At 36.1% G+C, this 23,845-nt stretch overlaps 1 protein-coding gene and 1 long non-coding RNA gene across 3 annotated transcripts in view; one reads left to right on the plus strand and one right to left on the minus strand.

The window, feature by feature from the left end:
• Nucleotides 1-23,845, plus strand: part of GRIN3A (glutamate ionotropic receptor NMDA type subunit 3A) — a 168,579-nt gene that overhangs the window by 80,980 nt on the left and 63,754 nt on the right. The window lies entirely within an intron of this gene.
• LOC129479090 (uncharacterized) overlaps nucleotides 1-23,845 on the minus strand; it is a 125,169-nt gene that overhangs the window by 71,466 nt on the left and 29,858 nt on the right. For both annotated transcript variants that reach the window (XR_008656552.2, XR_008656551.2), the window contains exon 3: nucleotides 6,843-6,979. This is a non-coding gene — a long non-coding RNA (uncharacterized lncRNA). The remainder of the gene's footprint in view (nucleotides 1-6,842; nucleotides 6,980-23,845) is intronic.

The raw sequence follows: 23,845 nt of genomic DNA on the forward strand, positions 1-23,845 counted from the left end.
GGTTAAATAAAGCAAAGTACATTTCTTCATTGGAATATGGTATTACTATTAAGGAAAGAAATTGAGCAGGTTGTGAATTATCAAATTAAAAAGTAGATTATACAAAATATGAATCTATAATAAAATTCCATATAAAACCATTGTACTAACATTTTTTGTTTTACTGAATTGGCACTCATGAAAAAGGGTTGCTCACCACTAGAATGTAAAGATATCAGAGGCACCTCAAATCTTCTTCCTGCCATATATTCTGGAAATGCCCCCAACAGTCATTTCTTGGAATTAAGAAATTTTTCTCCAGAAGGCCCCTACATATACTGCTTACATTTCAACATAAGACAAATGTTACCTGAAAGAGATGACACTCCTGTTTTCTACATGGGTTACTAATTTAGATGAGATTATTTTGCTTACATAGAGAACAAGGGGAATATATATCACTGGTCAGTTTGATGAATTTCAGGGAGAAGACACAAATTATCAGATCTATAGAAGAAGAAACCAGAAAAAAAAGGCAGCTGGCACAGCTTCCTGCCAAGATTCAAATCCCTGTGGCTCTGTACTCCTCATAGATGAAGCTGCTTCTCCCTCATTTTCAAGCACTGACTTTTTCCTTGTCTTTCCCCAACAAGGCTCAGGAACAAATCCTGTTCTATCTTAGGGAGAATTTAAGATGCTATATCTGGATCCTTTCTCTTCAGAAGTTTGGTTCAAGGACAAGCAGTTCTGGCATCTCCAGGAGCTTGTTAGAAATGTAGAATCTCAGACCCAATCTCAGGCTCTACCCTAGACCTACTAAACCAGAATCTGCATTTTAACAAGATCCCTAGGTGTATCCTGCACAATACAATCAGAGAAGCAAAGCTATATAGGTCAGTTTCCATATGACCCAACATCAGATCACTACTGCTACTGGCCCCACTCTTATCTTTCACTCTTGAATCTGCGACATTCTAGGACTACATCTAATAGTTGGTTCTATTCCCTCTTAACAAGCTTAATGTTCCATTGACTTCCGTACTGTGATCCTGCTTAGCTCTGGCCTTCTCTCAGCATCTGGGAGATGCTTTGACTCAGAGTCCTAGCTTGCCAGCTACAATTTTAGCCCAGCTGGTTGACATCTTGGATAATGGACCTACACAATTATCTTTTTCATTGTTCACCCAGAATTCTCCCACCCCACTGCTAAACTGATCTATGCTACCTCTGTGCCAACCCAGCACAAATCAGTCTATCCTCTAAAGAATTTCAGAAAAGATTCCTTTTGCAAGCCTTTTTACCCTTGTTCTTTCCCCTGTGGTGATAGTAAGCAGCTTTATCAGCTTCTTTGTTGAACCATTATTAACCCATTTCTCACTCTGCTCTTCACATTTTGTAAATCAGTTCACAAATCACTCTTCCCAGCTTCTCTGAAGAAATGAAAGGTGCTGCCCCTGTATTCACATAAGTTTATCATCTACACACTTTTACACAGGCCTCTCATCTGCAGTTGAATGCTGTAAGTGGAAAAAGTGTTACATACTGAAAATACAAGTTTTAGCCTAATCCCATTATTTTCTTTTCATTTTTACAATCTTTTAGAAAATGACTATTTTGCTTCACTAATATGACAAATAATTACGACACACATCATTTGTAAAGTCCTTCATTGCCTCCCGAACACTTTCACTTCATCACCTCAATTGATTGCCTACATCTTTGTGAAGCAGAAAATGCATCTGCTGTTGGAGGAGACTGAGACTCAGGGAAGTTAAGTGATTTTTCCAAGGATCAAGCTGCTACTTAAACCCAAGTTTTAATTTCATATCCATCATAATTTTTGGGATAATGTGCTGCCTCATATTAAACTATATTCCAAAACATATTAAGCATACAATGATAGGAATGCTCACAGCTCTCAAAGCTTTGCTCAGCATTTCGAGAGTATAGTTTGAGAAGAATAATTATCAGAAAAAGAAATTCATAATATGCTCACTTAATTACTGCTCAATGCACATCTAGTACTTGTGAATTACCATAAGTTTTTAGATGGTTTAACTTTCAAGGAGCTGAATATCTTGCAGGTCAAATATGAAATCAAGTAGTCAATCTACTGAGAGCCAAACTGAAGTCCAAAATTGCAGAATATATTTTGCTTTATGTCATGTACCGAATGACTAATAGGCAGTGAAGGTTTTCAGGATTATAATTTTAGCCCAAGGCTCTGGTAACTACATGAAATCTTTGAGTGGTTTATGATATCTTAAGCTGAAATTATAGCTCCCCATGGGCAAAATTTGTTGAAATGCTTTCAGCCACTGAGTACTGTAATTAACCTGTCCTCTATAGCAATTATAGGAAAAACTATATTGAATGCCTAGTCATATTGACTAATGACTTTAAGTATACAAATTACTTTTTAAATAAGAATGGAAGGAAGGAAATTCATTCACCCATCAATTCCATAAATCTATATGTCACCATATATATTTTGTCTGTTTGCCATTAAGATAAAGGCTAGGAATACAATAGCAAACAAGTCAGATCCCTACCCGCCATTTCCAAAATCTTACACTTTAACAAGATAATTAGACCTTAAATGACCATACCCATGAGATGAGTGTTACGATGAAGAATGGAATATTATCCCAAATATATTAACAGGAACCTGGCAAACTGGGCTAGATGTGAGGAACACAGTCAGAGAAAGCCTCCTTGAGGAAGAAAACATGAATTCTGAATGATGAATTAAAATTATGAAGGAAAAGAGGAGAGGAAATCTCTCTTAATAGGCAGATAAAGTAAATGAGGAAAAAAAGAAGAGACCTTGAAGGGAGTACACAGGGAATCAGTCTCCCTCTGAATGACAGGAAGAGTTGTGTGGATATATGAGAGGAAAATGTGGGAAACAATCAGAAAATAATTTGTATAAAATAACATAGACTAGACATCAATAAGAAATATGTATGTAAATTTCACATTATGTTACACATATATATGATATGCATATGTTATATACAATATATAACAGTATTTATATATCATACATGTATATATTATGTATAATATATAATGGAAATATAAAGCATGTATAATATAGTACATAAGTATATTTGATATGTGTGTGCATAGGTATATATAGGTGCATGTGTATGTACCAGAGCAGAAGTTGTAATGATAAAACATCAAGCCATTTTCTATAAAATGCCTCATCTTCAGTCACAAGAAAAAAAAAACTTCAGATTCAAAGACTGTAGGATAATGTTCAAAGGGTAACTAATTAAGATGACAAAATCAGATAATAAAACACTGTATTGAATGAAAAAATAGGTACACAATTTTAAAAGAGACCAAGAGGTTATTCAATGTGAAATATTTACCTGCTAAAGATGTAATTCATTTTGGAGAATACAAAGATTGCCACCAAATGGAAAAGCCCAGAAAGAGCTCCTAACCACACAAGTCAGCTCTAAATATTTCAATATTACTTCAAACAATTAAATTATGTTATTATTTTCAGTGATAATACAATTTTCATTTGTATTACACTTGACAATATTTTTTCAGCTTAGTGACGAGGTACACACATGATAGAGTTTTAGCATAGTTAAATATAAATTATCAATCATACATACAAAATGAAAAATAGATATAAGAAAGATTATGTTTCAGAATATCAAATTGTATCAATAATAAGTGGAAGGTGAAAACAAAGTAGAGACACAAACCAATAGAATAAAATACTTAAATATGTGCCTAAAGTTCTAAATAGCAGTTCTTAGATATAGGAAAAATTGATTTCTGGTTTTAGGGTAAGTATTAATCATTCTACTCCCTAAAAGTTGGTTTTACTAGGGAAGCAACATTATTTTTTAAAGTATTTTATCTGTCAAAGGACAGAGAAAATAAAAAATAATAGGATTTTTGAAGTTTCATCAATGTGCAATTTACAATGGATACACTTAAACAGATGTAAGCTAAAAAGTTAAAAGCTTAATTAACACAGTTCAATAAGTATAGAAATTATTTTGAAATGCATTTTGTCACTTTAGAATTCATCATAAATTCAAAAATAGTAAAAGTAATCTAAATATTTTCTCTGTGAAAAGCTCTGTGCTAAGTAAGCATTACAATGATATTATGAAAATAATGAAAAATTTTAGGCATTTTTGCACTAAATGCTTCAATATAGTTATAAAAAGAAAGAAGCTAGTCCTTGACAATTATAATTCTTTTAAATCTTGCTCAGATGAAATTCCTGACACAAGTGACATGTGATGACTGAAGTTTTAATAACCACTCATACTTGGAACATTTTATGCATTAATAATACTTGGAGTCAAAATGAACACCATTTTCCAAATACAATAACTCAAAAATAAACGGAAACGTTTGTGAAAATGTTTCATTTTTGAAAATCTCCTTGGGCTGAGTCGAATCATGAAAAATTTTAGCTCAAACAAAAATTCTTCCTCTTTCCCAGCCCCCCTAAAAAAAATCACAAGGATCTGAAAACAGGATTATAATGGAGGCTGTCTTGCAACATTAACTGCAATGTTCATTCTCATAAAAGCCATAATTCATGGCTGCTCCACAGCCCTTTTCTTTCAGCAATTATGCATATTAGAGGAAAGTTTGAATACATAAAAACCAAATGCTGATAGAAAAGCAAGCCTCATAAAAGACGCATTTACTCGACCAGTTTTCCCCAAAGGAAAATGTGAAAGCTAACTAGGCTGCCCCAGTCCAAGGTGTCCCTAGTTCAAAGGAGTTGGAGAAAGCATGAAAACTACAGCTGCAGGGCGTTATACAAGGCTTACTGCCTAGGATTTTTTGTCAACCCATTGGCAGTCAACTCCATCACTAGAGGACAGCACCTTTGGTGGAAGGAGGATGTTGGGACCTACTACCGGCTCTCCTGGGAATTTAATGCAAAGTTGCTGTTTTAAAAGGAGAGTGCCAGAAGAGTACCTCAAACACACTCTTTCTTCTTCATTCCTTTTTTCTTAATCCCTGTTTCTTCTGAGTTTCATAGGGTGTCATGGAAAGCACCACATGAGAACCGCCCATGCCATTTTGATGACCTTACTATTTCCAGAATCTGGTACAGAGACTGGCACTTGATAAACATTTGCTGGAAAAAAAAGAATCAAAGATTTCTAAATGCTGTTTCAAATCAGAAATCTTGGGTTTGAATTTTGTCTCTGTTCCATAACTGGGTTTTGTGACCCTGGGAAACAAACAGAGTACTTATACTCTGGACCTCAGTCTCCTCACCTAAAAAATAGAAATGAAAATTATGTCTCCTCATAGCACCGTCCCCAGACAATTATGAAATAATGTATGTAAAATCTTTTCACACAGTAGCTGACCTGTTTAAATGCTCTGTAATTATTTGTTAAATCCAAATTCTTCATTTTGCCTATAATTCCAGAGTTGTAGGAGACTAAATGAATGAAAAAGACAGATTTTATCAAGTTTAAGGGCTCAGAATCCACTCTAGTGATTTTTTCTGTTACTTCTAATAATAGGCCAAAACTAAATGCATCCTTGACTTCTCTAGGAAGAATTACGGCCAACATTTATAGCATTCAGGATTTATGCTTTGATATATATCTTTAAAATAAAGCCTACTGCCATTTTTAAATGGGAAATCTCAGAAGCAGCTCAGAAATATTAGCAAGAATTACAAAATTTATTTATAAAATTTAAAGACTTATAATAACCCTCCAAGCAAGTAGCATAAATTTTAAAATCTGGAAGGATGACCACACACACAATGGACTTATTGCGTACATCTTCAGATTAACAAATCAACCAGCAAGCTACTCTTTGTGCATAGGGTCTGTGGAGGATACAAAGAATAATGCACATGATCTTCATCCTCAGAAAATGTGTGATCAAATTAACATTAAAATGCTGCAATAAAACTGGGAAAAGCAATGTGTTCACCAGAGTATCAAATAAGTATGTTAGTATCTCTGACCACTCTTTATCAAAAGTAGCCTTCCCAGCTGACTTTCTAGCACATCATATCATTTTTCCGTTCCTTTCTTTAATTTTGTATTATCTGTAATTATCTGGTTTGCTTGGTGTTGTTTTTCTCCACAGGAGCAGAGACATTATCTGTATTATTCATAGGGATTATCAACTGATATAGATTATATATTAATGGGGTCTTTGTTCTTGAACCTATCACTGACCCAAGGACCGTAACTAAGGTGGTAGTTAAGACCAAATAAGAAATATGCCAGAAACATTTCATTAAAAAATCATTCATTCCTTCTTCCATGTTATTTTTATATCAATTAATATAATTCCAAAGATATTAATAAGGTGCTATGACATTGTAAAAAGACTTCAGAGAAACATATTTCCTTGAGAAATACATACAAGTAAACAAATATTTATACTACACTGTGACTCATGAAATAATAAAAAATAGATAAAAGGGAAACATAGTACCCACAAGGATGGCTAACTCTTTCTTGGAAAGATCACAGAAGGTTTGAGAAAAAAGGTGATACTGAGTTTTAAAGAAATAATAGCAGTTTACCCAGGAACCAGACTTTGAGGAAAAAAAAAAGTGTGTGGAGTGGGGTGGAATTCCAGGCAGAGGTAATAGCATGTGCAAATGCCAAAAGGTAAGACTGGACCAAATGACATGAGTGCTGGGATTAGTGACAGAAGATCTTGGTTTAGTTTCTGGATCCTAATGTATAGTTGTTACCACTGTATCAGTCACCTATTTCTACAATAATGTTGCAAAACAAACGCCCACAAAATATTGGCATACAACAAAAAGCATATATATAGTTCACAAGTTTTGCCAGGTTTGGTTGACCTGGTCCAAACTTACTTACCTATTTTGGGATCAGCTGGCTGTTGGATGATACACAGTGGCTTCAATAATTTGCTGTGGTGATGTGGCTCTGTTCCACCTGTCTTATCCTCCAACACACTCATTTGGGCATGTCCTTCTCATGGTGATAACAGAGGGCTATGGCACAAGCAAAGATGCAAGTACTTTTCTAAGAGTGTGCTTAGAACATGTTTGCTAACACTCCAGTGACTACTGGCAAGTCACATGGCTAGGACCAGAGCTAGAGGGGAGGAGCCTAATAGTGACATGGCAAAGGGTGTGAAACAGAAAGGAGAGAAGAGTTGGAGCCACTAACATAGTCAGTCAACTGCACCTACTTAATCTCTAGAATTTGGGTTCCTTTTCTATAAATGAAGAACAAAACAATTCTTCCCTCCTGATATCCCATGGTTGTTGGGAGGAAATGTATAGAAGGTGTTTTAGAAGTACTTTAGCTGAAAATAAACAGGTAAGTAGCCAAAAAGTTGTCATGGAAATCTAAAAGATTGGTGTTACGCTGTTCATGGTTTGCACATCAGCTAGCGACACATTTAAGTTTCAACTCCTATTCCATTGCTGCAAACAGTGCTCCGCTCTTTGAATCCAACTCACTCCAGGTGGTTCAGCCATATTAGCACTCTCAGAGACAAAACAGACAAAATGCACTACACTTGTTTGAGACTATGTTTTGTTCCAGAGACAAGGGTCATACATTTTCTAGACTGCAGTCAATAAAAGACATCTAGGTTAAGCCCTGGTGTGCATCAGTGACATTAGCAAAATGGCAGAATAGAAAGTTTCCCAGCAAAACTCTCCCAACAAAAATACAGATAGAAACTATTCAAAAACAAGAATACCTCCCTGAATATACCAGAACTCACAGGAGAAGCACAAAAATCCCCTGGGCCCACAGAATTTAGACAAGCTGCAACCAATAAGAGAAATAGTTATTTCAGAATGCACCACTCTTCCCTCAAGCCAGCATAACACCACTCAGAGAATTTCCCTAGATCCATGGTTGTTGATGTGAGAGGAGAGAATTGGAGGTGGAGGTTCATTCTCCCCACCAGTCTGGAATCTTCATGAAAAGCCCACTCTGGCCCTGTCCCATGGGAACCATTGGGAGTGCTAACATGGCTGAACCACCTGGAGTGAGTTGGATTCAAAAAGCAGGGCACCGTTTGCAGCAACTGGTGCACAGATCTTGGAGGCTACTTGGCACTCTAATCAGCAAAGACACCATGTGGCTGATGCTACAGTGCTGCAGGGGAAACAATAGGCAGAGGGGCCCAAACCCTAGCCAGATTTTCCACAAATTCCATGTGCTCACATGGAGAACTCTCCTGGCCCGGAAACAACTATAAGGCAAGGATTAAGTTCCATTGCTCGTTTTAGTCTTCACCAGACTGTGAAACAATGGCAGGGAAGCAATATAGTTTTATGGCAGCTTCTGAGCTCTGGTGCTCTTGATAAGTCTTCTTCAGAATTAAAAACAATGGAAAGGCATCAATTTAGTTCAAGAATAGTATTTAAGTTCTGGTGTCCATTATAAGTCTTCCTCTGATGGGGAAACAACGACAGGGCAGTGACTTAAGTTCAATGCAATGTTTTAGTTCCAGTGCTCACTGTAAGTTCTTCCCATAATGGGAAAAAACAACAGTCCAGTGTTTAAGTCTGACATTAGAAGTAAAGTTCTAACACCGCCAAACAACACCAACAAAAACTGGAAAAGATGGCTGTCTCCTCAAATGTACAGGCATCGAAGTAAAGATTCAAGGATTGTGAAACTAGGGGAAACATTACATCACCAAAAGAAACTAACAAAGCTCCAGCAGTGATAAAAGAGTCATTACATAATGATAAATGTGTCAATTCAGCAAAAGGATATAACAATTGTAAATATATATGTACCCAACACTGGAGTACCGAAATATATAAAACAAATATTAATAGAACTAAAGGGAGAGATTAATGGCAATATTTTAATGGTAGAGACTTCAGGATCCCACTTTCACCAATGAACAGATCATACAACAGACTATCAACAAGGAAAAATTGGAGTTAAATTACACTCTAGACCAAATGAACCTGATAAATATTTACAGAACATTCCATCCAGCAGCTGAAGAATACACATTTTCCTAATAGCACATTGAACATTCTCCAATATAGACCACATGTAAGGTCACAAAACAAGTCAACAAATTTTTAGAAATCAAAATTATATTGAGTATCTTTTCTTACCATGATGAAATAAAACTAGAAATCAATAGCAGAAGGAATGTTGGAAACTGTACAGATTATGGAAATTAAACAATATGCTCCTGAACTATGAATAAGTCAATAAAGAAATTAAAAAGGAAATTTAAAAATTCCTTGAGACTAACAAAAATAGAGATACAACACATCAAAACCTATGGGATACAGCAAAAGCAGTTCTGAGAGGAAGGTTTACAGCAATAAACACACCAAAAAAGCAAGACTTCCAAATAATGCACCTCAATGAACTAGAAAAGCAAGAATAAACCAAACCCAAAATTAATGGAAGAAAAAATGATAAATATCAGAGCAGAAATAAATAAAATTGAGACTAAAATAAAATACAAAAGATCAACAAAATGAGTAGTTGGATTTTTGAAAAGGTCAACAAAATTGACAAACCTTTAGCTAGACTAAGAAAAAAGAAAGAAGATGCAAATAAATAAAATCAAAAACAAAAAAGGAGACATTATAACTGATACCACAGAACTACAAAGGATCAACAGAGACCATTATTAACAACCATACTCCAGCAAATTGGAAAACCTGGAAGAAATTCTTGGAGGTATACAACCTACCAAGATCAAATGATGAAGAAATAGAAAACCTGAAAAGACTAATAATAAGTAACAAGACTGAAGCAGTAACAAAAAGTCTCCCATCAAAGAAAAGCCCAGGAGCTGACAATTTTGCTGTGGAATTCAACAAAACTTTCAAAGAACTAATACCAACTCTACTCAAACTATTTTGAAAAAAATTGAAGAGGAGAAAATAATTCCAAACTCATTCTACAAGATCAACAGCATCCTAGTACCAAAACCAGACAAGGACACAACAAAAAAAATGAAAATTACAGGCCAATATTTCACTGATGAATCTAGTTGCAAAAATCCTCAACAAAGTGCTAGCAAACCAAATTCAACAATCCCTGAAAAAGATCATTCACCATGACCAAGTAGGATTAATCTCAAGGACAGAAGAATGGTTCAACACACACAACTCAGTAAATATGATACATCACATTAACAGAATCAAGAACAAAAAACATAAGATCATTTCAAGAGATACTGAAAAAGCATTCATAAAATTCAGCATTCCTTTATGATAAAGCTCTCAACAAACTGGGTATAGCATGAACATGCCTTAAAACACGACAGACTCACAGCTAATATCATACTGAATGGGGAAAAACTGAAACCCCTTACTATAAGATCTGGAACAAGATAGGGATGCACACTTTTACCACTTTTATTCAACATAGTACTGGAAGTCCTAGTAAGAGCAATTAGGCAAGAGAAAGAAATAAAAAGCATCCAAATTGGAAAGGAAAAAGTCAAATTATCCTTTTTCACAGATTTTTTTTTATATTTATAAAGCCCTAAAGACTCTACAAAAAAACTCTTAGAGCTAATAAATTAGTTTGGTAAAGTTGCAGGATACAAAAATTAGTAGCCTTTATATGTACCAACAGTAAACAATCTAAAAAGGAAATTGAGAAAGCAATCCCATGTGCAGTAGCTACCAAAAGAATAAAATAGGAATAAATTTAACCAAAGAAAGATCTCTAGAATGAAAACTATAAAACACTGATTAAAGAAATTGAAGAGGAGAGAAAAAAATGGAAAGATATCCCATGCTCATGGATTGGAATAATTAATATTGTTAAAATGTTCATACTACCCAAAGCGATCTACAGATTAAATACAATCCCTGTGGAAATACAAATAATATTCTTCAAAGAAATAGAGAAAACAATTCTAAAATTGTAATGTAAACCCAAAAGACTCCAAATAGCTAAAGCAATCCTAAGCAAAAAGAGTAATACTGGCATCAGCACACTGCCTGATTTCAAAATATACCACAAAGCTATAGTAAGTGGAAGCACAATACTGACAAAAAAATGGACACATAAAACTTGGGTAAACAATGTATATTGCTTCAATGCATATTGAAGAGACAGTCTCTTCAATAATTGGTGCTAGGAAAACTGGATCTCTATATGGAGAAGAATAAAAATAGACCCCCATCTCTCACGTTATACAAAAGTCAAATCAAAATGGTTTAAAGACTTACATATAAGACCTGAAACTATGAAACTACTGGAAGAAAACATTGGGAAATGCTTCAGGACATTGGTCTTGGCAGATTTTTTTGGGTAAGATCTCAAAAGCACAAGCAACGTGAGGAAAAATAAACAAACATGACTACATTGAGCTAAAAGGTTTCTGTACTGCAAAAAAAAAATAAAACTAAATCAATATAGCAAAGAGACAAAATAAGAGAAAATATTTGCAAACTATCCATTCAACAGGGGATTAATAACCAGGTTATAAAAGGATCTCAAACAATTCTGTAGCCAAAAAAAAAAGCAAATAATCTAATTTTAAAATGGGCAAATGATCTGAATATATATTTTTCAAAAGAAGACATAGAAATGGCCAGCAGGTGTATGAAAAAATGCTCAACATAACTAATCATAAGGGAAATGCAAATTGAAACCACAATGAGGTATTGTTTCACCCAGTTAAATGGCTTTTATAAAATATATACAATATATAACATACAATATATAATATATAACATTTAATATATATATTTTGTATATATAATCTATATATATGCCATCAAGGATGCAGAGAAATTGGAATTCTAGTACACTCTTGGTAGGAATGTAAATTAGTACAGCCACTAAGGAAAACATTATTGGGGCCTCTCAAAAAACTAGAAGTAGATCTAGCAATCTGCTGCTGATCCAGCAGTGATACCATAAGATCCAGCAATCCCACTGCTGGGTATATATCCAAAAGAAAAGAAATCAGTATATCAAAGAAACATATCTGCATCTGCATGTTTCTTACGGTGCTATTCACAATAGCAAAGATATGTAATTAACCTAAGTGTCTATCAACAAATGAGTGGATAAAGAAAATGTGGTATACACAATGGAACACTATACAGCCATAAAAAAACTTGTCATTTGCAGCAAAATTGATGGAACTGGAAGTCATTAGTTTAAAATAAGCCAAGCACAGAAAGACAAATATCACATGTTCTCACTCCAACATGGGAGTTAAAAAAATTGATCTCACGGAGACAGAGAGTAGAATGATGGTTACTAGAGGTTAGGAAGCATGGGGGGAGGGGTGATGAGGAGAGGTTGCTTAATAGGTGCAGATAACACAGTTGGAAGAAGTAAGTTATAGTGTTTGGTAGCACAGTAGTGTGACTGTAGTTAACAATAATTTATATTTCAAAACAGCTAGAAGAAAAAATTAGGAATGTTCATAATACAAAAAATGATAAACATTTGAGATGATTAATATCCTAATCATTCTGATTTGATCATTACACATTGTATGCATGTCTCAAAATATCACATGTACCCCATAAATATGTGCAATTATTTTGTATTAATAAAAAATTGAGGGAAAAGGGACATCTAAATAACAAGCTCTGCCCCAGAAAATGGGGGCATGGAGAAAGTGAGATGAACTCAGAAATACTCATGATGGCCACTAAAAAATCAACAATGGCTACTTCTGAAGAAGGCAATAGAATTAGAGAGGAAAAAGAGATAATACATTTGTTTATGCTATAAAACTTCTGTTTGAGTTTTACAGTGAGAATGGAGTCATGTATTACTTGTCGGATTAAATAAATGAGTATGATTTTGAAGAATTTTTATGAAGTAGAACTAGTTAAGTTTTTCCATAATTTCCATTTAAACAGTTCAAACATTGATACAAATATTCAGGGTTATTTTTATTCCATTTTACCTTTACCACATACATATCTATGTATTCACACTGTGTTTTTGTTTGAGTGACTAATGTAACTTCACGGGGCCAGGAACTAAGTTCTGATCCCACCTTTTCAATAATCAAGTCTTTGATCTTGAACAAGTCCTAACATCATCAATTCTGGTTTCTTCATCTGTAAACAAAAGATTTTTAATTAAGATGTAACATCACTTTAGGGCTAACATTCTATAATTCTAAGAAGAAATAGTCTACCTGGAAATGAGCCAGTTTATCTGAAAATTATCAGAAAATGAAGAAAAGAAAAATGAAGAGTTGATTTGGAGTTTATTAAGTAAACAAATTTAAAAATCAATTTTTATTTATTCATTTAAAAAATGAAAATTATATACATTTAAGTTTTCTAACATGTTTTATATATGTTTACATTGTGAAGTGATTTTTAACTATTTACATATCTATAACCTTATATAGTTACTTTTGTTTTGGTATAGTAAGAACATTTAACAACTACTGTCTTACCAAATTTTACATATACCATATACTATTATTAACTACAGTCACCATAGTGTACATTAAATTCCCAGAACTTATTCATCTTATAACTGAAAGCTTGTACTCTTTGACCAGTATCTTGCCATCCTCACCACAGTCCCTGGCAACCGCCATTCTACTCTGCTTCTACAAGTTTGAATTTTTTTTCTTGACTTCACATAGAAGTGGAATTATACAGTATTTGTCTTCATGTGTCTGGCTTATTTCATTTAACATAGTGTCCTCTAAGTTCACCCATGTTGTCATAAACAGCATTATTTCCTTCCGTGTTAGAGCTGAATAATATTCGTGTGTGTGTGTGTGTGTGTGTGTGAGAGAGAGAGAGAGAGAAAGACATTTAGGTTGCTTACATGATTTAGCTATTGTGAATAGTGCTGCAATAAACATGAAAGTAGAGATATTTTTTCAAGTTACTGATTTCAGTTCCTTTGAATATATACCCAGGAGTGGAAGTGATGGATCATACAGCAGTTCTATTTTTAGTTTTTTGAGGAAACTCCATGCTGTTTCCCATAATGGCTGTATCATTTTACAATACCACTATCAGTGTGCAAGGGTTACCTTTTCTCTGTATCCTCACAAACACTTGTTATTAACTTTTTGATAATAGTCATCTTAACAGGTATAAAGTGATAACTCATTGTGGTTTTGATGTGTGTTTCCCTGATGGTTAGTGATCTTGAGCACTTCTTCATATACTTTGTGGCTATTTGTATATCTTCTTTGGAAAAATATCTATTCAAGATCCTTAGCACATTTTAATTGTGTTATTTGTTTTTCTTTGTTTGTTTGCTATTGAGAACGAGTTTCTTATATATTTTGGATATTAGCCCCCCATCACATATATCAGTGGTCCCCAAACTTTTGGCACCAGGGACCAGTTTCACAAAAGGCAATTTCTCCACAGATGGTGGGGAAGGATGGTTTTGGGATGATTCAAGTGCATTACATTTATTGTGTACTTTATTTCTATTATTATTACATCGTAATATATAATGAAATAATTTCTACATTATGATACACAACTCATCATAATGTAGAATCAGTGGGAGCCCTGAGCTTATTTTCCTGCAACTAGATGACCCCCAGTGACAGATCATCAGGCATTAGATTCTCATAACAGAATCATTAGATTCTCATAAGAATCTAATGCATGACACCTAGATCCTCACATGCGGAGTTCACGATAGGGTTCATGCTCCTAAGACTCTAATGCTGCTGCTGATCTGACAGCAGGCAGAGCTTAGGCTATAATGTGACTGATAGGAAGTGGCTGTAAATACAGATGAAGCTTCATTTGCTCACCCACCACTCACCTCTTGCTGTGTGGCCAGTTCTTAACAGGCCATGGACCAGTTGGCCTATGGGCTGAGGATATGGCTTGGGTATATGGCTTGCAAATACTTTATCTCATTTCATAGGTTACCCTTTCATTTTGTTGATTATTTACTTTGCTAGGCAGAAACTGTTTAGTTTGATGGAATCCCATTTGTTTAATTTTACTTTTGTTGCCTGTGCTTTTAGAGTCATATTCATAAAGTCATTGCCAACACCAATGTCAAGGATCTTTTCCTCTGTGTTTTCTGGTAAGATTTTTATGTTTTCAGGTCTTACATTTAACTCTTTAATCTATTTTAAGTTGGTTTTAATGTATGCTGCAAGGTAAGGGACCAATATTATTCATTTGCATATGGATATTCAATTTCTCTAATATAATTTATTGAAGAGACTATCCTTTCACTATTGTGTATTCCTGGGACCTTCACTGAAGATTAGTTGACCATATATGCATGGATTTATTTAGGGGTTCTCTATTCTGTTCTATTGGTCGATGTGTTTGTTTTTATGCCAATACCATACTGTTTTGGTTACTATAGCTTTATAGTATATTTTGAAATCAAGTATTATGATGCCTCTAGCTTTGCTCTTTTTTTCTCAAGATTGCTTTGGTTATTTGGGTTCTGTTGCGATTACAAAATCATCAATTTTATAGTTACTTTTTAAATGAATACTGGTGTAACAGATGATGATTATCAAACAATCAAATAGCCACTACTCACAGTTATTTTTTTAAACCAATGAAATACATTTAAGTGCAATTGTGTAAACTAATTAACATCATGAAGTTTTAGGTTCTAAGTCAACTTTTTATTTTTTTTCTTTTTCTATGCTTTAGGCATATTCATTCATCCAACACTTAGTAAGAATTTACTGATACTATCTAGTCACCAGAGAGACAGTTCATAAAGCTGGTCTGCTCTTTCAGTTTTCACTTAGCCTATTTCTCCATATGAATTGTAAACTCCACATTTCATGTTTAGTCTGTGTATTAGCCTGTTTTCATACTGCTGATAAAGACATACCGAGACTGGAAAGAAAAAGATGTTTAATCACTTACAGTTCAACATGGCTGGAAAGGCCTCACACTCATGGCGGAAGGCAAGGAGGAGCAAGTCAAGTCTTATGTGGATCGCAGCAGGCAGAGAGAGTGAGCCTGTGCAGGGGAATTCCTCTTTATAAAACCATCAGATCTCATGAGACTCATTCACTATCACAAGAACAGCATGAGAAAGACCCACTCCCATGATTCAATTACCTCCCATTGGGTCCCTCCCACAACACATGGGAATTGTGGGAGTTACAACTCGAGACCTGCGTGGGGACATAGCCAAACCATATCAGTCTGTTTGCTGTGAGGATTACACAAGGTAGTGGAAACAGAACTAACATTCTGGTTATGTCAAATGTATGTAAGCCATAGTTCTACTTCACTGTCTAATCTTGGCCAAATTGCTTAATCTCACTAATCCTCATTTATCTCAACTGCAAACTTTACAAATCATTGCATGTGTTTTTTGTTACTGATGTATGAAAATTTTCTTAAATTTGCAAAGAAAGAAGAAGGAAAGTGTCTTTTTTACTCAGCTGACTGCTGCCTTCAGATGCTTGGCTCACAAAGTAAAATGCTACTTTAGTTGTGCTGCTCTTGTGATTCATGTAGCAGAAGCAAATGTGCTGAATAGAAAAGAAAGATAAGCAAACACTAGATTAGTCATAAACTGGGAGATGGTCTCAAGTGGAAATGCTGGGTAGAAAGCTACAGGCTTTATACTACATACTATATGGTATATATAGTATATGTATACTGAAGGAGGCAGGGGAGAAGGGAGCCATCCACTATTCCTAAATGTAGTTATTCAGAATAGATGCCTGAATCTTTGAGGCTTCCTCCATAATAATGGCTCACTAACTGATTCTCTAAGCATTCCAGAACAAAGACAAATTGACTATTTAGCCATGACAAACAAAATTATGAGATACAGCCAAGTCAACCCCAAGAGCTAGCCTAAGAGAAAAATAAAGCAAGAGGAAAGGATTTTTCTTTTTATTGTTATTCAGTAGTTTATCTTTCTGTTTGTCTGATGATTTGCTTTTAGGAGCCTGTAAAGCTGGTTTCCTGGGGTCTGTGCTGTATAATTGCTTACCTTTAGCTTAAACCTTCTACTGATATTTTTGTAACCAGCCTATCTTCAATGAAGGCCAAATTGGACATGCTTTAATATTTAATCCTTCCGAGTTATCTAATTAAGTAAAAACTGGCATTTTAAAAGTTCCTATGCCATGAGGATTTGAGTAGCTGTGCCAAAAGGCTTACATCACTAGACTGGAGGTACATTTATAGCTGTTTTTATTCATTTGCATTTCATCAGCCCAAAATTGCTGACTCTAGGTTCGGCAAGGACCTTACTGCCTGCTCAGTCTGCAGGGTATAGTACACTGCTGGTGATGGGCAATGACTCAAGACAGAAGTTTGAGTTCCACAGTCCACAGGTCATTTTTCACCTTGAAGTTTGGCTGTATAGCAAGTCAATTATATAAACAAAAAGCCGGGGTTATTCTGATGCCATGGGCTGAAAAGGATCCTCCTTTTTTTTTTTTTTTTTCTGTAAGAAGCTCTTTAGCATCAGTTCTGGCCTCAGCTGACCTAGTTCAGCCCCAGTCCTGACAATTACAGTGAAATCACATCTTAAGGTGAATAATGGGTCTAAGGTAATTATATTATGATCATAATTACCTTTAAAATTCTCATGTAAGACAGTATCGCACATGGTAGTTGGGTTCTAGAATCAGCTTATAAGTATGCATAACAACTGACTCCAACAACATAGGCTGAAGAGCCTGGAGAAAGTTACCTCATGTCTCTAAGCTTCATTTCACTCATGCATGAACTGGAGTTATTAACAGAGCCTACCTCGTAGGGCATAGGAAGGCTGAAATGAGATGACGAATGTGGAGGGCCAAGCACATAAACCAGCACAATCAATGATAGCTACTAGTATTAACAGATTGTTATGGGCTAGTTAAACTCCTACCGTGCGTTGTTGGCTACATGTACAACTCTTTCAACTAGCCATTTTGCAGATAAGGGAATTGAGTCTAACGCCAAGCAATTAAGGGGATAGCTAGCAATGCCAAAAACTTGTTTACTGTGTACTACAGTAATCCAGGTCGTATACGATAGAACCAGCTCTGCCCAGTTTTGTCATTTACTGTTTCCATAAACTTATAGAAGTTGGTTAGCTATTCTAAGGATTTTAAAAGTTCGTACATATAAACCATTCAACAATGCCTGGCACATGGTGAGCTACATCATGATCATCATCACCATCATGGTTATTAATGTCCCATGCTTTGTGTGGAAACACCAATGGTGTTGGCAGCACCAGTGGTGAAATAATTTGTCTTACACGTAGGGGAGAAACGGACTTAACTCCACAAGATTACTCAACATAAAATAGGATTTGAAGGGGATTTTCAATAAGACAATTGGAAGAGCCTCAGTGAACTAAAAAGGATAGACTGCTCCAGATGAATAAAGTGAGAAGACATGGAGGCCAGGGTCATAGAAGAGGCAAAACAAAATGACTTGCATGAAAGAAAGGGAAAGAAAAGAAACAAAGAGATAGAACATTTGCAGCAGAATAGCAATGATTCCTTTGTTGAAATTCTATAATTTGTTGGCTTGGTCTCCGTAGTATCTAAAAGTAGACAGATGCTTCACTTGGAGACCATGATGATAGGCTCTACTCTTTTATTACAATAAATGGGACAGAAAAATACCAAGGTACATCCAGAGGCTCAGGAAATGAGTACTGCAGTGCTATTTCACGGATGTGGCTGAGCAAATATAATTCAGAAAATTATTCCTTCAAAAAGAAACTAAAGACTAGAAACTTACAATTTTATAAATAGTAGATGGGGAAAGTTGAACATAGGATACCAGAGAGGAACAAGAACAATTATTTTTATTAGCCATATTCATGTGGGGAGGGGACAGATTGTATTTAGCCCTGAGTTAGGATTTTTCAAGCTCACTCTTGCATTACTTTTTGTGACCTGGAGCAAGTCCCTTCTTCACACTTATTATGGGCCTAAATCACCTTCTTGCCTAGATCAGGAAGTAGTACAGTATACTGTTTAGATACAAAGGCTCTGGAATTAGATTTAGTTCAGAACTCTCCTTTATGCCTATTTCCTGAGTTATCTGGGACACATTAGTTAAATTTGAGCCTTAGTTTCTCATGTGAAAGTTGGAGATTGTAACAAATATTGCTTATTTAGTATTGTTGGTACATGTTTAAATCATATAATTCACGTTAAGGTGTTAGCAAAATGTTTGAAATATGGGAAGTACTTAATAAATGGGAAATATTTAATAGATGGAAAATACCTGTATTGTTATCTATAAAACTAAAAGAATGGACTAAAAGATCTCTAACATCTCTTCTAGTTACTCATTGTTTTCTCCAGCCCATGCTCCATATTTTTACAGCCTCCCAACTTTGACATCTCTCTTCTAGTTTATTCCCTAGCTCCCACCTGTAAACAGAGTGGAAAAAAGAAATGTTAGTATGTCCAGTGGTTTGGGAGGCCAAGGCGGGTGGATCACGAAGTCAGGAGATTGAGACCATCCTGGCTAACATGGTGAAACGTTTTCTCTACTGAAAATACAAAAAAATTAGCCGGGTGTGGTGGCAGGTGCCTGTAGTCCCAGCTACTCGGAGAGGCTGAGGCAGGAGAATGGTGTGAACCCGGGAGGCGGAGCTCGCAGTGAGCCGAGATCGCGTCACTGCACTCTAGCCTGGGCAACAAAGCGAGACTCTGTCTCAAAAAAAAAAAAAAAAAAAAATGTCCAGTATAGAAGCAGAAATGTGTATGAAGAAAGAAGGAGCAGGTCTCAGTCCTCCTACAGACACCACTGAGATTGCTAGAAGTTAAATACAAATGTTTGAACCCCAAAGGGCACATAAGGAATGTCTTGTTTTAGAAAATTTAGTCGATATATTTAGCTTGTTTTTTACCTTTTATGAATGAATAGGACACAGAAGTCATCAGACTGTTTGTGACTTGTGAATGAAATAATATCCATGGATGCATTTTGTAAACAGCACTGTTCAAACATTGCTGTTGTTGCTGCTGTTGCTAAAACTGTGATAAGCATATTGTTTATAAACCCAAAGATTATGGGCTATTTGTCTTATTTCTATAAACTGGCACTAATTTTTTGGATTAAATTTCATTAGGTTTGAGTAATGCCTATCTTATCTACAGCTTCTCTAAGAAGAGAAACCTTTCCTGGAGGCAGTTATATATTAGAGAAAAATTTAAAATAATATACTCGACATAATATATACTAGAGGTAAGTAAACTAGAGATTAATAGTGCAAGTTCTCAGGTTTCTGGATTCACGTCCTTGATCTGCCACATTCCAGTTTTGTGGCCTTGAGCAAGTTGCTTAACAGCTCCAAGCTTCAGTTCCTCCATCTTTAAAACGGGGAAAACAACTGTATATACCACAAAGGACGCCATGAGCATTCAACAAAGCAATGAATTTAAGATCCTGGCACAGTGCCTAGAATGAAGGAGGCACCCAATAAAGGTTAGCTATCATCATTATTAAAATAATAGAAGACAGAATATAGAGATAATAAATATATCCACTTTAATGATATGGCAGATACACAAAGTCTGGACAAAAAGGATGTGGAATGGAGGAAAGTGGCAAAGAAGAAGTTGGAATGAACAAAACTCAGCTAAAGTGAGTGCGGTGGCTCACGCCTGTAATCCCAACACTTTGGGAGGCCAAAGCAGGCAGATAATTTGAGGTTAGGAGTTCGAGACCAGCCTGGCCAACATGGTGAAACCTCTTCTATTCTAAAAACACACACACAAAAAAATAACTGGGCATGATAGTGCATCCCTATAATCCCAGCTACTTGGGAGGCTGGGGCACTGTAATCGCTTGAATCCAGGAGACGGAGGTTGCACTGAGCTGAGATCGTGCACTCCAGCCTGGGTGACAGAGTGAGACTCCATCTCAAAAATAAACAAATAAATAAATAGAGTAGGTGGGCCACTGGCCAATTTTATAACCTCAGCCTTATGGGGTCTGCTCCAAAAGCCTCTGTCCCTGGGATAGAATCTAAAATCAGTCCAAATGTCATACTGTTGCTTCAGTTTGAAATTTCGTGACCAGTGTCTTCCTATTTCTAGTCCTAAAAAGAAGCAAAGAGTTGCAGTAGTCAAGACCTCCAGTAGGGAGACTGATACTCCATTGCAGCTAGAAATAAGGTGTGTCATCACACTACAGCCTAAATCTGGACAGTGCCAGGAAGCCTGCTGAGATTTATTAAAACTTACCTCTGTTTATTTACCTGCAAAGATGACTCTTTCTAAGTGACCATTAGGATTTTTAGAATAGAGAGAAAAATTTGAAATATGGGAGTCAAGAAGCTAGTTAGATTCAAATTGTCTGTATCAGGGGACAGCAAACATTTCCTGTTTGGGCCAGGTGGTAAAGATTTTAGGCTTTGTGGGCCATATGGCTTCTTTTGTACTTACCTCTACTGTTGTAGTGCAAAAACAGCCATAGACAATACATAAATGAATGGGCATGGCTGTGTTCCCATAAAACTTGATTGACAAAAACTGGTAGCAGGCCAGGCATGGTGGCTCAAGCCTGTAATCCCAGCACTTTGGGAGGCCGAGGCGGACGGATCACGAGGTCAGGAGATCGAGACCATCCTGGCTAACATAGTGAAACCCCGTCTCTACTAAAAATACAAAAAATTAGCCGGGCGTGTTGGAGGGCGCCTGTAGTCCCAGCTACTTGGGAGGCTAAGCAGGAGAATGGCGTGAACCCGGGAGGCGGAGCTTGCAGTGAGCCGAGATCGCACCACTGCACTCCAGCCTGGGGGACAGAAAAAGACTCCGTCTCAAAAAAAAAAAAAAAAAAAAAAAAAAACAAAAAAAAAAACTGGTAGCTGGCTAGATTTGGCCCATAGACCATAATTTCTGACCTCTAGTCCCTACAAGATACTTGATGCAATGACTCAAGTTGTCAGAAGAACCTGGGCTAAGGCTCATATAAATCAAACATGATGTCGAAGAATGTTGTTGACTAGAGATTAGCTGACCTAACGTAGAGGGCTTCGGAATGAAGAAGGGAGAAGCAGCAAACTGCTTAAATTTAAATGGAGGAAGCAGCTTCTGTGGAAGAAAATAGGAATAACACGAAAAAGAACTGCAGCATAAGATGTACTTAGTAATTCGCATTAGAAAAAATACAGGGTGGACCTCAGCAACATTCTTTTCAGCATCGTTTTTCTGTATTCTAATATTCAGAGCATGAGTAATAACTAGGGTAAACATATACTTGTTTTCCAGGACAGTCCTAGTGTGTCTTTTGTCCTTGTATGATCATCAATAATGCCCTCTTTTAGAGAACTGTTCTAGTTTGCACCATAAATTATATGATCACAACTATAATAACCGAAATGATTTTGAAGCTGCAGCACAAATAGGTATATATTAGTTGGATTTTCACAAGACTTGGAGAATAATACAAGTCTATAAATGCAGAATGTAGTGCTAGATAAGGGTATGTTAAGAACTTCAAGTCAGAGTGGGTTTTAAATCCAACTTAATCACTTTCCAATCATCTTAGACAAGGTGTTTAATCTCCCTGAATCACAGCTCCTTATATGTAATAAATAATAAAAGTAGCAATCTCATTAGATATAAATTTATTAGCATATAATAAATATTATAAAATATTAGCTGTTATTTTATTATTATTATATATTCAGATATAATCAATTGGTTGTGTGGAGACAAAAGTCACCCTTCATTTACAGAAGATATGCCTCAAGAGGAGTAATTTTCTTGTCACTGGAGACAATCAAGCAGAGACACAACAGGCACTTCATAGGAATATTATAAGTAAAATCTTGCTACTCAAAGCCTGGTCCATAAACCATGACATCTGCATCAATTAGCAGCTTGTTGGTGCAGAATCTCGAGCTCCCACCTAGACCTACTGAATCGGAATCTACATTTTGAAGAAACCTTAGTCAGTACATTTAACGTTGCTATAAAGCAGCAGTCCTCAACCTTTTTGGCACCAGGGACTGGTTTTGTGGACAATTTTTTCATGGATGGGTTGGGGGTAGGTGGTGATGGTTTGGAGATAATCCAAGTATATTACATTTATCATTAGATTCTCGTAAGGAATGTGCAACCTAGATCTCTCACATTTGCATTTCACAATAGGGTTCATGCTCCTATGAGAATCTCATGCCACTGCTGACCTGACAGGAGGCAGAGCTCAGGCCATAATGCTCACTTGCCCATGGCTGCGTCACCTGGTTCCACCAGACCACGGACCATTACCTGTCCATGACCCGGGGGTTTGGGACCCCTGCTAATTGTCCACTGATGACTCAGACGTTAGTGGATGATTAGACTTACAAAACCCCTTCCATCCCTGAGACCACTTGATACTATAGCATCCACAGGTTATAAGTGGATAAAGTAATGCCGTGGAAGGGAGCTGTGAATTCACTACCTACTATATCCTATTCCATTAGGCAAGTTAGGAATAGCCCTTTCCACCCACCCCCAAAGAACACAATACAGGTCCAGTGACTACATTTCACTGATGAATTAAGTACTAATCTCAGATGGGTACAGATGTAGCCCTTAAGTGAGTATACTCAGCATTGGGATTATTTTTTAGTCTGCAGCATTACATCTACCTTGGATATAGCAACTTGATTATTTCCCGAGTTCGCCTCATTTTGTTTTGAGCCATTTCTCTGCTTTCTGGGAAATGTCTGTTTGATTATTCTCCATGTAGGTACTCTGTGTAGAGTTCAGTATTCCATTAATACTGAACAATTCACATACAAATAGACAGTTTAACCTTCGATATTTCCCCAAGGCCTAAAGAGGTTGATGCAAATATAAACAGAATCAGAAGAGCTGGTGAGGTATTTAGCTGAAACTTTAAAGAAATTCTTCTCTCACTGGGACTTCTTGGTGATGATTGTAATACAGCTCAAATGCTTAAGCTGTTTGTACACTTTTATCC

This window comes from Symphalangus syndactylus, chromosome 3 (assembly GCF_028878055.3).
Source record: "Symphalangus syndactylus isolate Jambi chromosome 3, NHGRI_mSymSyn1-v2.1_pri, whole genome shotgun sequence".
In the NCBI taxonomy this organism is placed as follows: Eukaryota; Metazoa; Chordata; class Mammalia; order Primates; family Hylobatidae; genus Symphalangus; species Symphalangus syndactylus.